Source organism: Ixodes scapularis, unplaced genomic scaffold (genome assembly GCF_016920785.2).
Source record: "Ixodes scapularis isolate PalLabHiFi unplaced genomic scaffold, ASM1692078v2 PGA_scaffold8__174_contigs__length_109621045, whole genome shotgun sequence".
NCBI classification, from domain to species: Eukaryota; Metazoa; Arthropoda; class Arachnida; order Ixodida; family Ixodidae; genus Ixodes; species Ixodes scapularis.
Window position 1 is genome coordinate 13,274,428 of NW_024609883.1, and position 20,430 is coordinate 13,294,857.

The 20,430-nt window shown below is 46.1% G+C and overlaps 1 long non-coding RNA gene across 1 annotated transcript; it reads right to left on the reverse strand.

Annotated features, from left to right (window-relative positions):
- Window positions 1–850: 850 nt before the first annotated feature.
- Window positions 851–17,491, reverse strand: LOC115330274. The gene is made up of 3 exons (XR_003920248.3): window positions 17,429–17,491; window positions 6,429–6,581; window positions 851–899 (listed from the first exon to the last, which is right to left on the reverse strand). It is a non-coding gene; the product is annotated as an uncharacterized LOC115330274 (long non-coding RNA).
- Window positions 17,492–20,430: the final 2,939 nt, after the last annotated feature.

The following is a 20,430-nucleotide window of genomic DNA, read 5'->3' on the forward strand; positions in this document are numbered from 1 at the left end:
ATTGGGACAAATCTTCTAAAGGAATGTGAAAAACTCCTTTTACTCTTGAAGTGAAGAATCTTTTAAAAGAATGTGAAAGATTCCTTTTAACTTGATGTGAAGAACTTCACTGCAAGTGGATAGCTAGATTACCTTAAGGGCCACCATGGCATAGGAAATAAGACAATCTAAGGGATGGATAGATGGATGCAAACGGCTGTACCTTTTGTAACGGGCAGTAGTGCCAGTGATTGTGATGGGACTATTGTGGTGGCAGTGCCAGCGTCGAAAGAGAGTCAATGGCTCAACAATCAAGTGAAGCCAAGTATGAAGCCAGAAATAGTTAAATGCCTTGCCTCGGAAATGTGCCTGCAGTGGCGAAAGCATCCCTGGCAAGCGATTCACAGTTCTCATGGCAGCTAACAGAACAAGGCCCAAATTAAGCAGCTTTTGAAAACCAACACGGATGGCACCAGAAAACTCTATCCTTATTGGTGGGAAAGTTTAGAATGCCAAATAGTATGAAGAACTTTTGCAGTAAAACCATCATATATGTATGAAACACGAAATCATGGATGACTCGGGATCTCTTTGTCTGGGTCTTTGGTGGCTCGTGGACTGGGAAGCCGAGTTTGTAAATAACTGTCCCAGCGTGTGCCTACTTGGTGACATGTGCCGCTTAACACTATCCAGTTCAATTCTAGCAGCCCAACTTGACATCCAAGCTACATCTGTTAGACCAAGGCATAATTCAAAGGTAGTCTAGACTGCGTTTACCATTTATAAATGTCCAAGCACGTCTGTGATTTAGCCCATCCAGAGGCTTTCGGAGACGGTCACAAGAGCCAGCAGCTTGCTTGGGCAGCTCACTGTCAGCCACTCTGTCCCTCCATGCACCGTGCCACCTTCATGAGCTCCCACTGAAAAACAAAAGAAACAGAATCGCAAATTATAACTGCAATAAGAACATCTCCGCAGCAGATGCTACGGTATGGTGCCTAAAATGCGCCTCCTACTGGTGCGTTTAGCGTTCTATACCACCCATGTACCAAAAGTGGTCTCTAAGTGACAAAATTAAATGACACCACACAAGCCGGCATGTCATGCTGTCGGATGTTGCGGTCCTGGCAGCTGGTCGTAAAACTTCCGGCAAAACATATATAAGCTAACACAACCGTCATTGTCCTAGCAACATTCAAACTCCTGGCTGATAAAGCTTCCATGAACTGTCAAGCTGAGGGATAACGTTCCCCTTCCCCTCCTTTTTCCAGCAGACACTACCTCAACTGCCATGATGTTCACAGCCCGGAAAAGATCCCCTAGAAGTCCATTCAGGAGCAATTGGGGTAGCTATAAAGACAGGCTCTTGCACTATGAAGCCATTCCACAAATCTGCCATAAGCAGCAGCAGTTCAATGAGAGTATAGAAGTTTGCCTTGTAAATACACTTCGAGATGAGGTTGTATCTCTGGATTCTACCAAGACTCTAGTTTCCAGCAACGATTTATGTCAGCAGGCCGGCCGAGTTGCTCAGTAGAAAGGTGCATGTGTCACACCACACGAGTCTTTTGTTTACATTCAGAGAAAGGAAGGCTGAATTTCCCTGATCGATGCTGATTAGAGTGGAAATCTTCGGACTTTTCCAATTGCCAAATTCCTCAACAATACCAATTTTTCAGCTCATAGACACCCCGCACAGGGTTGAGTTGAGTACTATCGGTCATTAACAACTGCATGAATTACCTGTACACATATGCGGTGAATATGCTAAAGCCCAATTTATTCTAGTAACACACAACACCATAAAACTACTGTAAAACACTGAGCGGCGGAGTAAGCACCCAACCCCTACTTTTGAAACATATCAACTCATCTAAGGACATATTAAAGCCTATTCCCCTATTTTAAGCAAGTTAAAAAAATATATGAAAGAGACATCAAGCACCCTGTCAGCATGGGGATAGAACGAGTAGAACGGCAAAGCAGGGGAGAAGTACGAGGGGTGCAGAATCGAAGAGAGTTAGAAAGTGATATACTTGGGGACAACGTTCCATGGCAATGGAGCTAAAGCTAGAGAGCCAAAGTACACCGTTTCACTGCATAACTGAATACAGTTCAACCATAATAATTTCCTAGGTGGAACTTAACCAATTAAAAAATATGTCAAATTGTTTGACTTTAGAATGTTAGCATAACATTAGCCAGGATGTGCCAAACCTATAGAATTTCCTTTTTAGCTATTTTGTGTTTTCTTGGTTTAAGTTCACCCTAGGTTTTCTAGCTCCCTGCAAAATTAAGATGGCATCTTTAAGATGGCATCTTTATCATGTGTATCTTTGGGCATCATCAGTGTGGTGTATTGTTGGTACACTCCGAGAGCTTAACCCTTTGTTTGACGTGCAAGATTTTTACGAAGTTTGGCAATCAAGAAATCTTACAACAAACCAAGCAAGCAAATGGTGTGCAACGTGTATGACAAGTGGGACAGTTGGAACCGGGACTCCTAGTTGTTTCCGTATACCGGTTGGCTAGCAAGCTCACTGGTGTGAGTGAGCAGGGGTGGGGATCGAGCTCAGGACCCCTGGGTTCTGCAGCGCAATCCTCGCAAAACATTTTCTGAGCTGTGGTGTGCCAGCGACCCCCTAGGGCCAGCCATAACTGAATGCGATCCAAATGGAATGCGACTTTGCGTCATAGAGTGTGCGTGCTTCTATTTCGGTATATTCCGCCCGCGCAATAATTTTTCAGCACCAAAAGAGTTTACGGATAACTGACCTCAAAACGCAGCAGCACTCATGAAATTCGTTCATGTGGCAATTTGGGTCAGTTAGTTCATGATCATAGACAAGCGCCGTAAAAATAGAGAAGGTCAAGAAGTTGACGTAAACATTGGCGCACTCGCACATAACATTTATTGGAAAAACAATCTCTTACATTGCCGTGAAAAATGTCAGTCATGATTACAACCGGTGTAGACCTCTATCATGAAACTCATATTCTTTTGCTGATAAGGTTATGGATGTGTCACTTGTACAACTCGTGCCTTTGGCTATAATATCAAACAACTTGTGTAGCTTTCCAGATACTTTATCTGGGTATCTGGCCAAAAATTTGGTGTCATTAAATGACGGGAAGCAAGGGCAGCAGCTGATGTGCGTGGTCGCTGCACCTGTCCCTACTGAAAAAAAACATTTGAAATTCAAACGGGTGGCAAACTGGTCGCCCGTTTGAATCAAACCTGTCGATCCGTTTGGATCAAACGTGATTATGGGATACGGGTACCCGTTTGGAAACGGTACCCGTTCGAAACGGTACCCGTTTGATACAGGTGCCCGTTTGATACGGGTGCCGTATGGTACGAGTACCCGTTCGACATGGCACGTGACCACACGTTTGAACGTGCCCTTCGAAATTGGAAATTATGCGCTACCCCTAAATGGGTATCGTCTGGGAGGTTGGTTATCTTAAACATATTTAAGACGTCCGGAAACTCATAAACGTATTTATAACATGGAGAAAACACGTAGAACAAATGCACTCGCGTAGGTGCTTGTAAGCGGACAGGAAAACCGACACAAAAGATTGTTTTCAATTCTCCTCGAAGTTTATTACCTCTTCTGTAGACAAGTACAAACGTGCAAGCGATCTGTGAACACTATACAGGTAGACTTTCGGGGAAATTATTCTCCTGGTTGCCGCGCGAATAAGCGCTGCATAATTCTTTAGATAATTTAGAAGAGTACGCGTAGAAGAACGGTCAATCGTTGCCAACACGTAGCTTGCAGTGCACTTACCATAACAATAGCGGACTTGAAAGAGGTAATCCGTGATATTTGTCGACACGGTCAAAGCAGGACAACCACACAAACACAAACGAGAGGGAACGGCTCCTTGGAAGTTTCAACACGATGCGGCGCACAAGCTGTCCTTTGCCGAACCCAACCAAACCGCGAGAATTTGCGACTTCTTTGAAGAATCGCTCGTTGCCGACATACACGTGGGTCTTTTCGAACACTGATAGCTTTGGTGCACATCCAATACGTTGTCGAGAGACATCCCAATAAGACCGCAGGGTTAGGCGACAGATTGAAGCAGGTAGGACGAGCGAACTTCGAGCAGCAACTGACAACAAGCAGACAAAGAAAAAAGCGGCTGCAAGGCGCGCCCTTCCGGATCTCGATGCTTATCAGCGTGTAGCTCGCGCGCTGCTGTGGGTCACGTGACAGGGGTGACAAGAGAGGAGGGAGGGGGCGAGGTCAAGGCGCTGGGACCACCGGGACAACCCCTCCCCCTCTCCCCAGGCATTCCAGGGAGATGCGTTTTTGTAGTCCCGAAGTACAAACACGCGCGCGCGCGCGCGCGCTCGAACTTTGGAAATGGCGGCGGGGCTGCCAGAAGCTCGGCTTGCGCCCGAGCGAAGAAAGAACTCAGCGCAAGCTCGTAGTTTGAGTGGTGCAACGGCGGGCGTGCTCTCGCAATGCTCGGTGTTCTTGCAGCCGCGTGTACGCGTCCTACCTTCGCTGCGTCTTGAATTAAAGTGAAACGGAGTCTAGACGTACATTCTTTCACGCGGTCGCGTCTTCTGCGAGAGAGATTCGAGCTGAATAAGTAAATTGAGGCAACAAATATGGACAAAGTATTAAAGGTCTGTCAAAAATATCGGCTCACCAACGTCGCGCGTTTACGTAAAACAAAACAAAAAAAAAGGTGTTAGTTTTAGTTCCAGTATAATCGAAAATCAGCGCAATTGAAATATACATATAATTACTTGCATTACGCGGACGATCTGAAATCGATGAACCGGCGCTCCCAGCCTTCCGGAAAACATTGGCTGCCACGGCTGAAACGCTAGGCGTGCCCACGCCGCCGATCTGTACGTTCTATGTCAAACGGGCTCCGGAGAGCCGTTTGATTAAACCGGTGCAGTTTGCAACATGGTCGCCGGTTTGAGCAAACGTGCGACAACTTTGCCCAAACGAGTCGCCCATTTGCCCAGACGAGCGACCCGTTTGCCAAATAGGTGACCGTTATGGCTCATACGGGGGACCCCTTTGAGCCATACGGGCGACCCCTTTGACAAACTGGTGACCAGTATGGTTAAACGGTTACCGGTATGGACCCGTTTATTTTCATATGGGCGCCAAATTGTTTTTTTCAGTAGGGGTGGCCCTTGGAAAAGACAAATGCAAAATTAAACACTGCAAAAAATTCACAGAATGCACAACCAAAGTTGTGTACGAAATCCCAATGTCATATGGTTCTGTGTACACAGGTCAGACAGGCCTATGTATTAATGATTGCGCCCGCGAACATGAGGTGGCGACACGAGCAACCTCCATCAGGACATCTGGCCACACACTGCAGACGCTGCTCTTGCTCCCAGTCATTTAATGACACCAAATTGTGGTCAGATAACCAGATAAAGAATCTAAAGAGCTACACCAGGCATTTGAGATTAAAGCCAAAGACACCAGGTGTACATGTGACATATCTATAGCTTTATCGGCAAAAGGATGAGTTTCTTGATAGAGGGTTACACCAGTTGTAGTCATGACTGACGTTTTTCACAGCTATATAAGAAATTTTGTTTTTAATAAATGTTAGTTGCGTGCCAAATTTTTGTCTGTATTTTTCCGGCGCTTACTACGATCGTGAAATTCGTAGCTTTCAATGAATCGACACTGCCTATCTACGTCAGCTGAGAGACAAATAAAATTCTAAGAGAACGACCACGGTGAGCTTTACCTTGCAAGTCTGTCTGAGTGCTTCAGTCAAAGCGTTGGCTTACGTTTAGAAACGGGTGACACATTCAGAAATAGATGTGATTATGCCTGCATGCTCGGCGATCGCGGTTCAGCTCCCTCAACCGCAATCCTCGTACAAAAACATGCACTGTAGCAACTGCATGGTTGACACGCCGAAACCCAAACTGAAACGAAGACCAAAAAAAAAAAACTATTTGGTGCACAAACACAGAGCCATTAGCACTGCCTGCCTCCTCCCTCCCTAGCTTCTCCTTCATTGCCAAAGAAAGTTGTGCCCAAGAAAAGATGGGTTGCATATTTTTTCTAACTCAGAAGAGTAAATTTAAGGCTTTATAACAAAAACAAGCAAATGCGTAAGCAACCATTTTTTAGAATGTTACTTTGTAATCAAAAAAGAAAAGAAAAAAAAACAAGACACGTTGTTTTTACGTGTTTGCACAGTCAACTAGCTTTGCAAATGGCAGCTATTCGTCATTCCGTGTTCAGACCAAGGGACCACCCGACCATGTACAACTTTGCTTTATTACCTACTCTATCCGCCAGCTCTCCATGATCATCCCCAATTTAGAGTGGGTGCTTGCTCAGTATATTATAGTTTGTAGTGGTACTATTTGTTTAGAAAAACAAAATGTCAGATAAATACCAGTAGGGCTCTGCAGAAGCAGTGCATGGGCCCCATTTCACCTTTTACAAAGCATCCTGTCTCGAATGGCAGCAGAGAAACGGGTGGGGCTGATTCGCCTGGAGCCCTTTGCTGAGTTGATGGCTACTATCCAGACTGGCAGCTGATCGACAGCTTCCAGCCACCTGCAGTTTTTTCTTGATGATACAGACTTCCTGCAATACCATGAATACAAACAAGACTGACATTCTGGAACAAAAGAAAACCCAAAACTTGCTTCACAGATCAACAAAATAACAAGTGCCAACATTACGCTTCTCTTGTTGTCGACAGTGCAAAGACCATGTTGGCACCACCATTAAACTCAACCAAAAAAGGAAAATGAGCTTCATGACGTAATTGCATTAAGAACCAGGCACGTAGCCGGGGGGGGGGGGGGGGGGGGGGGGCATGCCCCCTTCCTTTCCTTGAAATCTTCCATTTTGCTGGGACCTCCTCTTCCCCTCCCCCTAATACAACACTTTGTCATAGGTGCCCCTCCCCCCGAAACAAAATTCTGGCTAAGTGCCTGTTAAGAACAGCGTGCATGTAGAGCTTAGATACACCTTAAAGGCGGACCAGCAGAAATATTCTTCCGCCTGGCGGAAATTCCTCCTCGCCCTCTTTCTTTCGTGTATTGTAGCACGGCGAGGCGAGGGGAAAGGTCCCCTTTTGCGCCGGCTTCTTCTGAGAGGATAAGCCGAGAAAATCTCCATGCTGAGTGACGGGCGATGGGTGCGGCAGCAGCGACCTCGTGACTTACAGGTAGCTTCAGATCCTATCGCGTAATCTGCCCCATTTTTCGGCGCTCACCAAGCCTAGCCCCTCGGGTGTAGGTTTTTGCGGAGCTGCAAGGCTGCGCCCGCGCGCTCACCGAATTTCAGCTGTCGAAGGTCTTTGGTTTTGCCCGTGGCAAAATAAACACATACTTGAGAGCTGCGATGCATCCCCGCACCCATTGAAGGAACGTTTCATAGATATTCTCGGTTGATCAAGGAGCTCAAAAGACATGCGCGAGAAGTGGTGACTTGAATATGTAAGGATGACTTACATCTTTACAAAACATTCCATCTTAAAAAAAAAAGGCTTATCGCGCTCAAAACTGCCTCAAATTAAGATTGATGGAAAAGAAAGCGATGTACCAGGCGCGGGCATCTTTTAGAAGGTCTTTGTTTTCTAGCAACGAGCACAAATATTATGTGCGTAACTTACACAATATGATGGCCAACGAATGTACGTGACATTTATATTTACGCATCCCAGCAACCACATGAGGTGAGAAGACAGCAATGGTGTGTGTCGATACTAAAAAGTTTTAGTGGATCGTCTTTAGCTCTTGGATAACCGCACCCTACGACAATATATAAGCTATAACCTTTCTGTGAGCATTCTTGATTGAGTGCAGCTATCGAAGCGTCTGGTGTTATAGTTCAACGTTGCTTAAATCAGTGCTATAGAACGTGCTGCCACTTTAAAGTATTATTGAGGCATTAAAAATAAGAAATAAATAAATCAAATGTAGCCGATTTTTTTTAACATGATACGCGTTTGTAATTTGTCTTTGCAAACACATTTTAGGTATACTGCCACACAGCACGGACAAACTATTGCCGGTCTTTCTAATTTTGTTTTTTAGAAATAAATTATGTTTAGAAAACTGTCAATGCAACTATCCAACCTAAGTGGCAGAGCTCAGTGCTAGACAATACATGTTGCTGGGCAGAAATAGTAAATAGCGCCGATGTCGCGTTCGGGCTAAAAGTGCCACGTAATGCACGCGTACCGCTATAAGTGCGTCCGTACATTTCATCGAACGCCATTTCATCGAACGCCGTTTCATCAAAGCCGTTTCATCGAAGCCGTTTCGTCGAACACCGTTTCATCGAACGCCGGTTCCTCGAACGCCGTTTCAAAGAAGCCGTTTCCTCGAACGCATTTTCATCGAACAACGTTACAGTGTGTAATATTTAGGAATTTACTTTAATTTTTATACACAACTTCATCTAATTCTCTCCTTTTTTTTTTTCTTTTGTTTCTGTTTTTATATCACTGGGTGCAGTGACGAGATAAGTTCCATCGTGAACATTTCCTGCTTCGAGAAGAAGCCTCCATGAAACAATGACCCCTCTCCATGTCACATAAAACAATTAAAAATGAGGCAAAAACAGAAAGCACGGACACTTAAAAGTGTTCTAAGTGTCTGTCCTTTATTTGCAGCGTCGTGGTTTCAGTCATATATGTATATGAGTAAATATTTTCAGTAAGTCGCATACCCAATTGTTTTTATTTCTTTTTATGCCAATTGCTTTTATCTTTAGTAATTTGACACCACCTTCAAAACAATTTCACAAGTGACTACCTTAGTCTTAACAAATGCAAGGTGAAACATCTATAAAGCACTGTTATGCTCCAAAACTCGGTACAGAGCCATAACAGAGAAATTCGATGAAACGGCCCTTAGCGATTCGATGAAACGGCGTTCGATGAAATGTCCGTTCATTTGATAAAACGACTTTCTATAAAATGGCGAAAAAGTGAGGTTCAGGCTTGGTCGGAGATAGCTACGGTTACACTCGAACGCTTTTTCAGTTCTATCTCGCATATTTAAGCTTCTTGCTCAAATAAACATTGGCATCTGACTTTTCGCTCATCTTGGCCTTTAGCGCGACTGTTAACAAGTTCTAAAACAGTCAAACCAAAAGTGACTTAATTAGCTCAGGATTATAGGTTGAGCGAAATATTTACAAAGTTCGAGGTTCCCTGAGTCGTCTTCTGTATTCAATCCGCCCCCCCCTCCCCCCCCCCCCCCCCCCCCCCTCACCACCACTTCCTTCCTCTAAATAAACAACGTAGGTTATTTTATAAACCTCCAGTAATGGAGCGTACTCGCAAAACGTCTATTTGGCGTAAGAAAATGTAAGAAAGGCCTTGTATAAATGTTCGAGCAATGAACTGGTCTTCTTACTGTGCGTGACACAGCTAGCACGAACACAATATTGATATTTTTACGCAAGGGCCATGCAGAATTTAGTGTAGAACAAATTGATGCCTTGTAAGTTGGTGCCCAACGGAAGCACTCTTTTTACCGAATTGCTTGTTTAAAAATAACAACTTTTCAACCATAAAAATAAAACAAAATAACACCACTTCTTTGGGGGCCACTAAATTTACTGATTCACTCCGTTAGCATTGATTGTGCAGCGGTATGCGTACATTACGCGACACTGTTCGCGCAAACACGACATCGGCGCTTTTTGCTATTTTCCCCAGCATTGTATCGACTCGCACTAAACTCTACCGCTTAGCTGGGATACTCGCATTAACAGTTTCCTAAACATCATTCAGTTCTAACAAGAAAAAAAAAGTGGGAAACACCGGCGATTGTTTGTTTGTGCTAACTGCGTGGCGTAGGGTACCTAAAAGTTTTTTACAATGCTAAATACAATTCTGTGTCACGTTAAAAAAAATTGTCTGCTTTTTCTTTAGTTTCTTTGAGACACACAAATACTTCGAAGCGGCGGCCCGTGCTATGGTACCAATACAAGCAACGTTGAACCATAACACGACACGTTGGACTCGCCAAAAAGGGTTTTAATATTGTCTTTTCCGCTCCATAGCCACACTCGATAAAGAATGTAAAGAGCGAATCTAGCTTACATTTCGTTCTGGGGTACGGACCGTACGGTTATCTAAGTGGCTAAAAGTGACCCACTAAAACTTTCTAAAATTGACATCCACCCTTGATGCCCTCTCACCTCAGGTGGTTGTTGGGAATGTGTAAATATGAATTTCATACATTTTGCTGGCCATTGTTCGAGGCGGGGTTTAGGCCGCACGTCCGGAAGCTTCCTGGCTCGAGACGACGTCCATTCCCCGAAGTGAAGAACCCAGGGGTTCAGTGGAGGTGGGAGACTTGGTAACGTAACGAACGGTTTAATTACATGGTAGCGATACAGTCGTCAAATCCGAGAGAACAACGGAGCAGCCTCGCGCTCCGCCTTATATAGGGTCCGTTTCTCCCTCACTCCCCGCCAGGGCAGCCAGTGCGATACAGCAACCCGCCGTCAAGTGCGACGCAGCAAAGTCCGCCGTCCAGTGCGACGTAGCCAAAGTTCTCCGCAGTTAGGCCATGCCTCTCTCCCTTTCCCGAGCGCACCAACCACCACGCACACACACACGTCCCGCTAACGTCACGGGCGCGTTGAGACTTGTTGCCGCAGGCCCCGTCACGCAGGCGACGGTCCCAGACTCGTCGGGACTCGTTTCGCGCAGGCCCCGACAAGCGGGCGACGGTCCCGGACTCGTCTTGACTCGTTTCCGCAGCGTTGAAACTCGGAAGAAGGTCGCCGAAGGTTCCATTCTTAACACCATCATGTTCCGCGAGTTAGGCACACAACAGGGCATTTTAGTAAATCGTTTTCAAAGGCCCGCTGCCACTTCAGGCGCGTGCTTCAGAGAATGCATCGAAGTGGCAGCGCGACCTTCCGCTAAATATATGTGGCCTGAAAACATAGTCTGCTAAAGTTATCCAATAATTTGTGCTCGCTGCTAGAAAACAGAGAACTTCTAGAAGATTCCCGCGCCTGGTGCATCGTTTTCTTTTCCATCGATCCCAATTTGAGGCAGGTTTGAGCGTGATAAGCCGTTTTTTTAAAGATGGAATGCTTTGTGAAGATGTAAGTCATCCTTACATATTCAAGTCACCACTTCTCGCGCATGTCTTTTGAGCTCCTTGATGAACCAAAAATATCCATGACATGTTCCTTCAATGGGTGCGGGGATGCATCGCAGCTCTCAAGTATGTGTTTATTTTGCCACAGGCTAAACCAAAGACCTTCGACAGCTGAAATTCGGTGATTGCAGCTCCGTAAAACCTACACCCGAGAAGCTAGGCTTGGTGAGCGCCAAAAAATGGGGCAGATTACGCGATAGGATCTGAAGCTACCTCTAAGTCACGAGGTCGCTGCTGCCGCACCCATCGCCCGTCGCTCAAAATGGGGATTTTCTCGGCTTATCCTCTCAGAAGAAGCCGGCGCAAAAGGGGACCTTTCCCCTCGCCTCGCCGTGCTACAATACAAGAAAGAAAGAGGGCGAGGAGGGCTTTCCGCAAGGCGGAAGAATATTTCTGCTGGTCCGCCTTTAAGAAATCCCGGGAAGCTATAAACAAATTAAACACCACTTAGAAATAGCACAGCTCGCTTGATAGACATATGCACAGCAATCTACAGCCTTCTTGACGTGTTCTGCAGTGCAGGGATACAGATCAAAAACACTGGGGATGTGATCGAAATCCTTTGGGGCAGTGCAATGTGCAAGTTTATTCTAAAGCTACTGTTTGTGCATGCGCCTAAGAGTCGTTAAATCTGGTTCACACTGATGCAATTGACTACGACAGAGTTGAACAAAACACGGTTTTAAGCCGCTTACGACTGCCATTACTGCTGCGCGGCGTGGTCATAAGCCGTCACAAGAGGCTTAAAGACTGGTTTTGTCGGACTCAGACCTAGTTGGTTGCAACAGTGTGGACCAGCTTTTAGACTAAAATTGTATCCAGCATTGGGTCTTTCCACAAATGTTTTAAGAGACTCCCTTCAACTTTACCAGAGCCTCAGGTATTTAAAAGTTGTAGTAAGTAGGAAGCCATCACATTCAAAGCTGGATCTCCTTGATTTGTATGCGTCTCCGCAGTACATGTTCGAGCGCCTGCCAGATGTGTGAGTTTCGATTGCAACCTTTGAACCACTAAACGTTCTATACCAGATCAGAGCAATGTAATCAAATCATTCAATCTCTTTCCTCAGCCATGTAAACTTTTTGCGCACCCACGAGTTCTACAAGTCACGAATGTAGCCGGGGTAAATTAAAACGTCTCTGAGGCAAGCAATAATAATCTTTATTAGCGACAGTAGTACTCTGGGTGGCTCGCAAGGCTAGACATATATGCAGGGGCGCGTGCGCACGATCGTCTGCTAGCCAATCAACCAGAGCAAGATGATTACAATAACGAACAGGCAACAAGGGAGAAAACAACAAGAACGATGAGAATAACAGGGTTCGGTCCACACTTTTAAGAAACTCTGGTCCCGCGCACCTCAAACCCAACGCCACGCACCGCAGGCTGGCGCGAGGCACATGCCGTACACGCATAGAGTAATATACACAAGGTAAAGAGCGGACACTGCCATAGGCCCCAGCGGCCCAGATAGACCAGTGACAGGTAGCGCTCCTAGTGGGCGGTATTAAGTATAATCTGATTCCGTTTCCGGTCAAGTTAGTTTCGGTTTCCGTTTGGGCGTTTCTGCTCCGGTTCTTCGGTACCCTTCTCTCTCTTTTTCCTCCCCGCCCCGCTCGGCTCTCGGGAGCCCCTTGATGCCTGATGCCGCTGTTTTCTTCTTTTTTTTTGTTTTTAATACTGACACACTTATGCTTTATTTTTTACGGTAGAGTCCGTGCAAAATGTGTCAAACAATATTTCAACTTACTTCACAAAGCAGAAGTATATATATTTCTTGTTCTTTTTATATTGTAAAGCATTGAAGTTACACAATCGCCGCATTGACTCCTGGCTGGTGGAGCATCTCGGGGTCAACAACAGTAAGTGGTTCGAACACATTTTATTGGACCACATTCATGTATACATGATTTACTTCAGAAGCTCTGTATGTTTTATACGAAAGAGATCGATACTCACAAAAATAAATGAATATGAAGGACTTCGGCATATCGTACACTTCGTAATAGATTCTTAGCGGAACCAAGTTAACAAAACCTTTCCACGGAGAACATGCTGTATGATACATTCACTTTCACGCCGACTCGGGTACGGGAAGTAAGTGCAAAAATAAATAAGACATGGCTATCATTACCAGTCATAGAGTATAATAACAGTGCGAAGCAAAGGCCGGATAGTACAAATTCCCGATTTCCGGCAAATATAAAAAAACACCAATTTGCATAGCCTCAAACTCACTGCGGGCGAGCCATTACCAAACAATGAGAACTCTATTCGAAATCTGACAAGATTCAACGTCCCTAAATATTCCCCGAAATTATTCAGAAAAGAAATATGGCTTCAGAAAAAAGCGGCTAGAAAAATATGGACAGTGGATACGAAAGTGAATACATTTTCTTTCAGATATTGTTAGCCTCCATACACTATTTTCTATCGAATTTTTTTAGAAAGTGGACAAATATTTTTGTTAGAGAGCCGTGATACACATTCGCTGGAAAAAGGGGAAACAAATATTTGGAGAGCAAGCTGCACCGCCCACTTAATAATCACTTTTTGTTTTTGGTTTTGCAACCGCCTCTGTTAATACGCTATTAACAGTTAAACCTGTCTCGTTCTTACTAGCCACTGAAGAGTGCAACCGAACTTTGTCCGAATTCCGGTTCAGAAATTAGACATGTCAACACAAGCGTATTCTGCAAAACCAGTTTAAAAACCCTTTGTGGTACTCCTCTGGGCAAAGGCTAAAACCACCCAGACCTCAAAGTGTGCTATACAAGGCGGCACACACTCCTCGAACATGTGTCACACTCTCCGTTATGGGAAGAAAGTGATTTTCTAGTTGCTGAATGAAATGAAAGGCAGCCTGTGATGCTACTACTAAGTTCCCGAAGAATTTTCCAGGCACGTGGTATGCTTTAGGAACAAGACAGTACTGGTGAGGCCTGGTCAAGTTATTAGACTCATCCGATAGCAGCCGAGAACAGCCACAGCTGTAAGTTGTCTGTTCAAGCAAAAGCTTGATAAAATAGCCCCAAGCGTAATAAAAAAGTGGACGAGTCATCATTTATGTTAGACCTGATGTCTGATGCCAGCTCAGAAATATCCTCCAGTGGCGGGAAGTTATTAATTGGAAGACGTTCTACAATGTCTGAAATTAAACTTCCATGGTGCGAAGATATTTGCAACTCCTTTAGGAGGTCAGCCTTGTCATCCTCTACGTTTTCATTGTCCGACAGTTTGAACAGTTTCTTCATCCAGAAGTGTTTTAGTCCTGAGGTGAACTGACGCACATTTGGGTTTGTGTTGCAGCCCAGCATTTGTCGTATAGAGCTCCAAAAACGTTCTCAAGTGTGTCTTGCTGCAGGCGTCGTGTAAGTAAGAACTTAAAGTCATGGCTGCTTGAAAGCTCATCCCAGAGCATGAGGACACTTTTTATAGTAACTTGCCACCCAATGATGGCTTATGGCTGCCTCCTACTTTGGAACTGCCATGCTGAAATCCATCCTGGTGGAGAAAATCAAGTATTTCAGATTCTCCCTTTAGAACGGCATGATGCAACTTCTGCCCTGTCTTCTTGAATTTTTTAGCTATTTAGACAATAAAAAAGTATGCACATCCTATCACAGAAATAGGCTGTAGCCATGGCTGCCTCAGGAAGTTTCTTTGCATAAACAAAGGATATGATTGCAAGAAAGAGTGAGGCCCTCACTACATGTGGGGCACAATTTTCTTCCATGTTACAGAAAGGTTTTTGAATAAATGTGTCTCTCAGTAAGTCTCGGAGTCAATTGCAAGCTCATCTCATGGATAGAACAATAAAGTTCAACAATAAAAGACCGCTCAATGACCTCATTTCCAATGCAAAGTTTGTGGGCTTAGAGATTGCTCTTGGTTGTTTTGGGAAGGTGCGGAACATCAAAGACAAAGTAAACGTGTTTGTTGTCAACTTCAAAAAATGGCTTATCACCACACACACCAAGCTTACGTTTGAAGCCCCCTAACCACAGACCACATCCTTTACTGTGAAGCCAACAGTCTTAAAGGGGCGATGCACTGATATTTGTATTTTGCGCAAATACCGCTTAGAACGAATCCCTGACGTTAATGATCTGTAAATATACCCGTTCGTTTTCACCACACGCAATCGAAGTCGCAGGAAAAAAAAACGAAAAACGAGCAGAGTTCACCCCCTCAACTCGCAACCAGAACAAGCGGCCCCGTGATCTGGAGCCGATTATACGCCGCCAATGTTGATCATAATCATGCGCTGGGGTTGGCAAGGCACAGGACACGCGCTGAGTTCCAGACATTGTTATGGTTCGGCTGTTGTCGTCATTGCAGCGATTGAACACAGGACACTACCCGAACGTTTCTCGAGCTATCGATTATCATGAGCCCAAATCGAGTGTCCACGCCATGTTCGGGTCCAATCTATGAGCCCTATTCAAATATTGTCACTGGGCGCTACTGCTACCTTCCAGCTAAGTGATCAGGGTTTTCGAAGGAGAGATTGAATAAAAACACTGGGTTTTGCCCTCGAAATTACAGCGCAACAGAGGAGTTTCTTGGTTAGTGGCGTTCCGTGCGAGTATCCTTGAGTCCCACTAGTGCCAGTAAGCTCGTGTAAAGTGAAAAACATTCCAATTGAATATCATTGCACCGCCCCTTTAAGCTCCCGAATGAGAGAAATGAGGAAACTGCGTTAAACAGAAGATGTTGTTAGAGTGAAAAAATTGGGTTGTGTGTGTGTTTATACAGCCTAGAACTTAGTCTGCCTCAACGGGCGACGAGTCTCCCAGCTGTAAATGAGCAATTTAGCCAGTGCAGTACAACAACCGCTAGCCTGGGGTCTTTAACGTGCATCACGCAGTAGTGATACACGACCGCACGCCGGTACGATGCTCATCCAGATCGAAACGGGCAGGGGTGGGGATTGAACCCAGGATCCCTGGGTTTTGCAGCGCGAGCTTTCGCTCCACGTGCTCCGAGCTGGTGTGCGCTAGCCCACTCGGCCACCGATCCCCCCGTTGTTGGAGTGTGCACAACAGTGTGTGCAAACGCACCTCCTGGAAATTTCAGACAGCATAACAACAAGGCTCTATCTGCAATGCTAGAGGTTCGTTCAACACCGTCATCTGTAAACCCATGGACAATGCCGTGTGCAAGGTCGTAAGTTAAATTCTTTTTTTAAAACAATCTCATCGAAAATCAACATGCACACACGTTCAAGTGCAGCCAGACAGCCCGGCAGAAACAACAGCGCGAGAAGCTCGAATCGATCGGCTCCACGAATTCACGCCGAGCATGCGAGCACACGGGCGGTCATGCGTCACCTTGATTGATGCAAAGTCGACCGAACATGATGCAGCAGAAAGCACAGATGGACGGCACGCACGGCACAGACGAACGACGCAGGGACAAGCAGAGGCCATGCAGAATGATGCAGAGGCGACGGCGTGCAGGCAGGCAGGGCATGGCACGCGCCATTCATCACGTGGTTTTTGTGACGTATTTCATTCAAACTATTTAGTCGTTTTAAGTACTTTAAACAATTTTAAAGCATTGCCATTTAAAAAATAAATACTTTTCACAGAACGAGTTTTGACTAATTTTAACCAAATTGTAGAAATGCGCCACGTAGCGGAGGGTATGAAACGTACTATCTGGGCCGCGAATCGGCTCCTGTGTCCTCTCTTTACGTTTACTATATTACTCTATGGTACACGAGCACAACGACGACGCCCAGCTAGGAGCGTGTCCTATCAATCCGTGAAACGCCAGCGCCACACCAGCGCTCGAACCGCGCCATCCCGCTGGACGCGGCGCGAAAAGCCAGAGCGCGTAGGCCGGGAGTTTCAAAATACTGGGCACAACTTAACGCTGTCGCTAGCGTGAGAAAGGACGAGACGACACGCCAAAGTAAAAACCACCCGAACCTTCACGAGTGTCGCCCTCCCGAACACACACATGGCGTTCGTTCCAACATCCGTATTCAGGCGTTTGACTGCACAGAACAGTTCACCGATAGCAACGCGTACTTTAGAAACGATCTAATAAGCGTCTCTCCAGTGCTCCGGTGTCGCAGAGCATTCAAGGGACTCTCAAAATAGCGGCGCCGCCGCCGCCGGTCAGTGCTTAGACGATTTCACTTTTTTCGGCTCAAATCGTCGAAACAAGTGAAAAATCATCCGAACTACGGTGGCAACGTGAGCTACGTTGCTCAGAGGATAATCTAGCGTATCTGGATATTATTCTAGCATGCATAATGAATATGAAATCGGCAAAACTTACCTAAACTCAGATCGACCGACGCACTCCGAGAAACATGCCTTTGTCTCCTCTCCGGCGAACAAGAATCTGAAAGCTGCTTGTGGCTTTGGATTGGCACGAAGCCAAGGAAGCCAAGGATTGAAATACGACTCAATAGTTTCGGTTTCGACCCCACTCGATCACAGTTCATATTTCTGGGGCCGGTGTCACTACTTTGGACATTACAGCAGTTACCGTGCTCTGTACGAACTTTAAAGTCAATCAAAGGCGAGCAGACATAATTTCGCAGCTGCTTCTCCTGTTATACGTTGCTTAATAACCTTTGCTGATTGAAATCTAGATCAGCTAATGTCCATCTCGTCCTTCATACATACGGTGTTCAATATCTTAATTCATCATTCAGTGTATTTGTGAAGACACGTAATTGGCTTAATCATTCACTGGAGATTTATTTTAAGTTTTTATTTTTAGCTAAAAAAATATACGTATTTTTTATGTTTTTTTTTTTGGTCTGAATTACAGGACGTGTTTTGCGGCTCAGTAAAACAGGTTGTTTTGAGAAATTCAAGATCACGTACAACCGACAGTATACCAGTGATGTAGGTAGAGGGTAGGCGGGAGAAGCTTTCAGGGAAACCCCCCTCCCTCCCTTCTTGGAAAATATTCCTGGCTGCGTCGCTAAATGGGCATAAGAGAAGAGGCACCGCGTTTTTCGCCTCATAAACATACACACAAATCGAAGGAGACGTGCATTTTTTTGCTTCACGTGAGATTTGCTGAGCATGACTTCCAGTTTTGAGATGAAGCAGCTCCTCCCATCTCTTTCCACTTTTGGAGAGCGAACGCTCGAGAGGAGCCTACCCCCTCCCCAGCGTTTACTTTCAACCTGTCACCGAGTATGTTTTTTTTTTTTTTCTTTTTTTTTTTTGTGGACCTTTCGAATCGCTACAGCTCGCAGTGCATACAGCCAGGCACGTAGCCAGGGGGGGGGGGACATGGGGCCTGCCCCCCCCCTTCCCCGAAACAAAATCCTGGCTACGTGCCTGCGTACAGCGGTGTAATCCAGTTGCTAACGTTCTGTGCGTGTCTAAACAGAAGACATGCTTCCCTCCGGAGCGGGGTCGGCGGCAGAGTGTTTCAACCTATGTTGAACCGCAGACAAGGCTAGAAGCGTGAGCTCATAGCGTCGGGACTCGGGAGCTACTCTTAACGCACGAGAGCTTGTGCCACCGAGATGTGCCCTAGAGCAAGGAGCTCGCACTTGTAGCCTTTCCTGCGGTACATCATAAAGTGAAGCAGATATATAGACGCTTTACACACGCGCCAAATTACAGCCGCCATTGCTGACCTTCTCTTGTCTTACCGAGATGCCGAGCAACTGAAACGGTAGTTGACGATCCTTTACAAAGGCCGATGCTTTAGAAAAGGACACTGTGGAATCTAATATGGCAATAACCTGGCCTACTATGGTAATGATGAAGTGAAATAAACGGAATAAGAGGAAACAAAAATTGAAGGTCAGTTATGGCGGCGTCCATGCACAGCTGCTGCAAAGCGTCTATAGAGAGTATTCACTGGCGGCCATATCCGTGTGCGCTGCTGCTGAGCGCGTGCTGGCGGCGAGCTTCCGCAGTCCTTTTTGAGCGTGCATTTAGCACCATCAAGGTTGCTGGTCTTAGCAGGCTATTAATGTGAGCTGGCTCTGAGCATGCGCTCTTAACATCGCCCTCACATATGGTGTCCAGTGAATATCTCCTATGCGGAGGGCAAGTTCGTCTGCTTCTTGCGCAGGGGGTAGCGGTGACGTCAGAACGCCGAGCCCTGATTGGCTGATCGAGACCCCCCTATCTGAGCGTCGTCTGCTCCTTTGCAACGTCGTCTGCTCGCAACGTCGTCTGCGTCTGTCTTACCTTTCCTGCGACTTACGGAAGTGCAGAGGCCAGATTCACGAAACGATCTTACGCCAAAAATGTGCGTAAGACATAACTTAAGAACAAATTCGTATTCACGAAACGAAAGTTTCGTAAGTTTTGCGCAGGTTACGACGAAATCCTACGACAGCTCCGAAGCTGTCTTAGCACTTCTTACGATCAAATCAGCATGGCCGAAAGCGTCGCGGTCGCGACGACCTACGGACGTTTATTTTTCTACGTACGCTTCTCACGCGTCCCGACTTCAAGCAGCAAGAAAAAAAGTAAAGAAGTACTTGAAAGAGACCACTACGAACAAGAACGCTGGATCCACAAAACACCCGGGAAAAGCTCCAACGGCCAAGATTCCACCGAACGCGAACAAGCGAGCACGGCAGTTAGGCCTAGCAGGCACTCCGCGACTCGGCGACCGTCTGCCCACGACCGGTTGGTGTGCTGCATGGAATATGCCCGCGCGACCTTTGTGAACCCTTCCCGTATTATACGTTGATCGCTGACCTCAATTTTAGATTAAGAGGTCAATTTCTTCCTCTTGTTATCTCCTTCTTTCCCGAGGCAACGGTGACTCGCCGGTGAAAAAGCGGTGAATCTCCGACAGACGCAGGAAAGGTAAAGCAGCCATCGCTTTGACTAGCAGACGTAAAGCAGACGACGTTAACTGCGCCAACCCGCCGACGCCGTTAAAGAATGAGGGGTCTCGCCGCACACGAAAGGAGGGAAAAAGTATTTGGGAGGGAACTTGCGGACACTAGCCACCCTCACTCTCGGTTCTTAGCAAACAAACCTCGGCGCCTCGGGACACCTCGCCGGTGAGTCCTTTGACTTCCCTCCTTGATGCGCGTCTGCTAGTTGTTAGACAAAAACAACGTACCGCTCGAGTTACTTCGTCTGCCCTCTCTGAAAGTCGAAGTCGAGCTCGCTCGTAAAGACCTGCACTTCCGAAAGTCGCACGAAAGGTAAGACAGACGCAGACGATGTTGCGAGCAGACGACGTTGCAAAGGAGCAGACGACGCTGAGATAGGCGGTCGCGATCAGCCAATCAGGGCTCGGCGTTCTGACGTCACCGCTACTTCCTTTCTCATGCGCAGAAG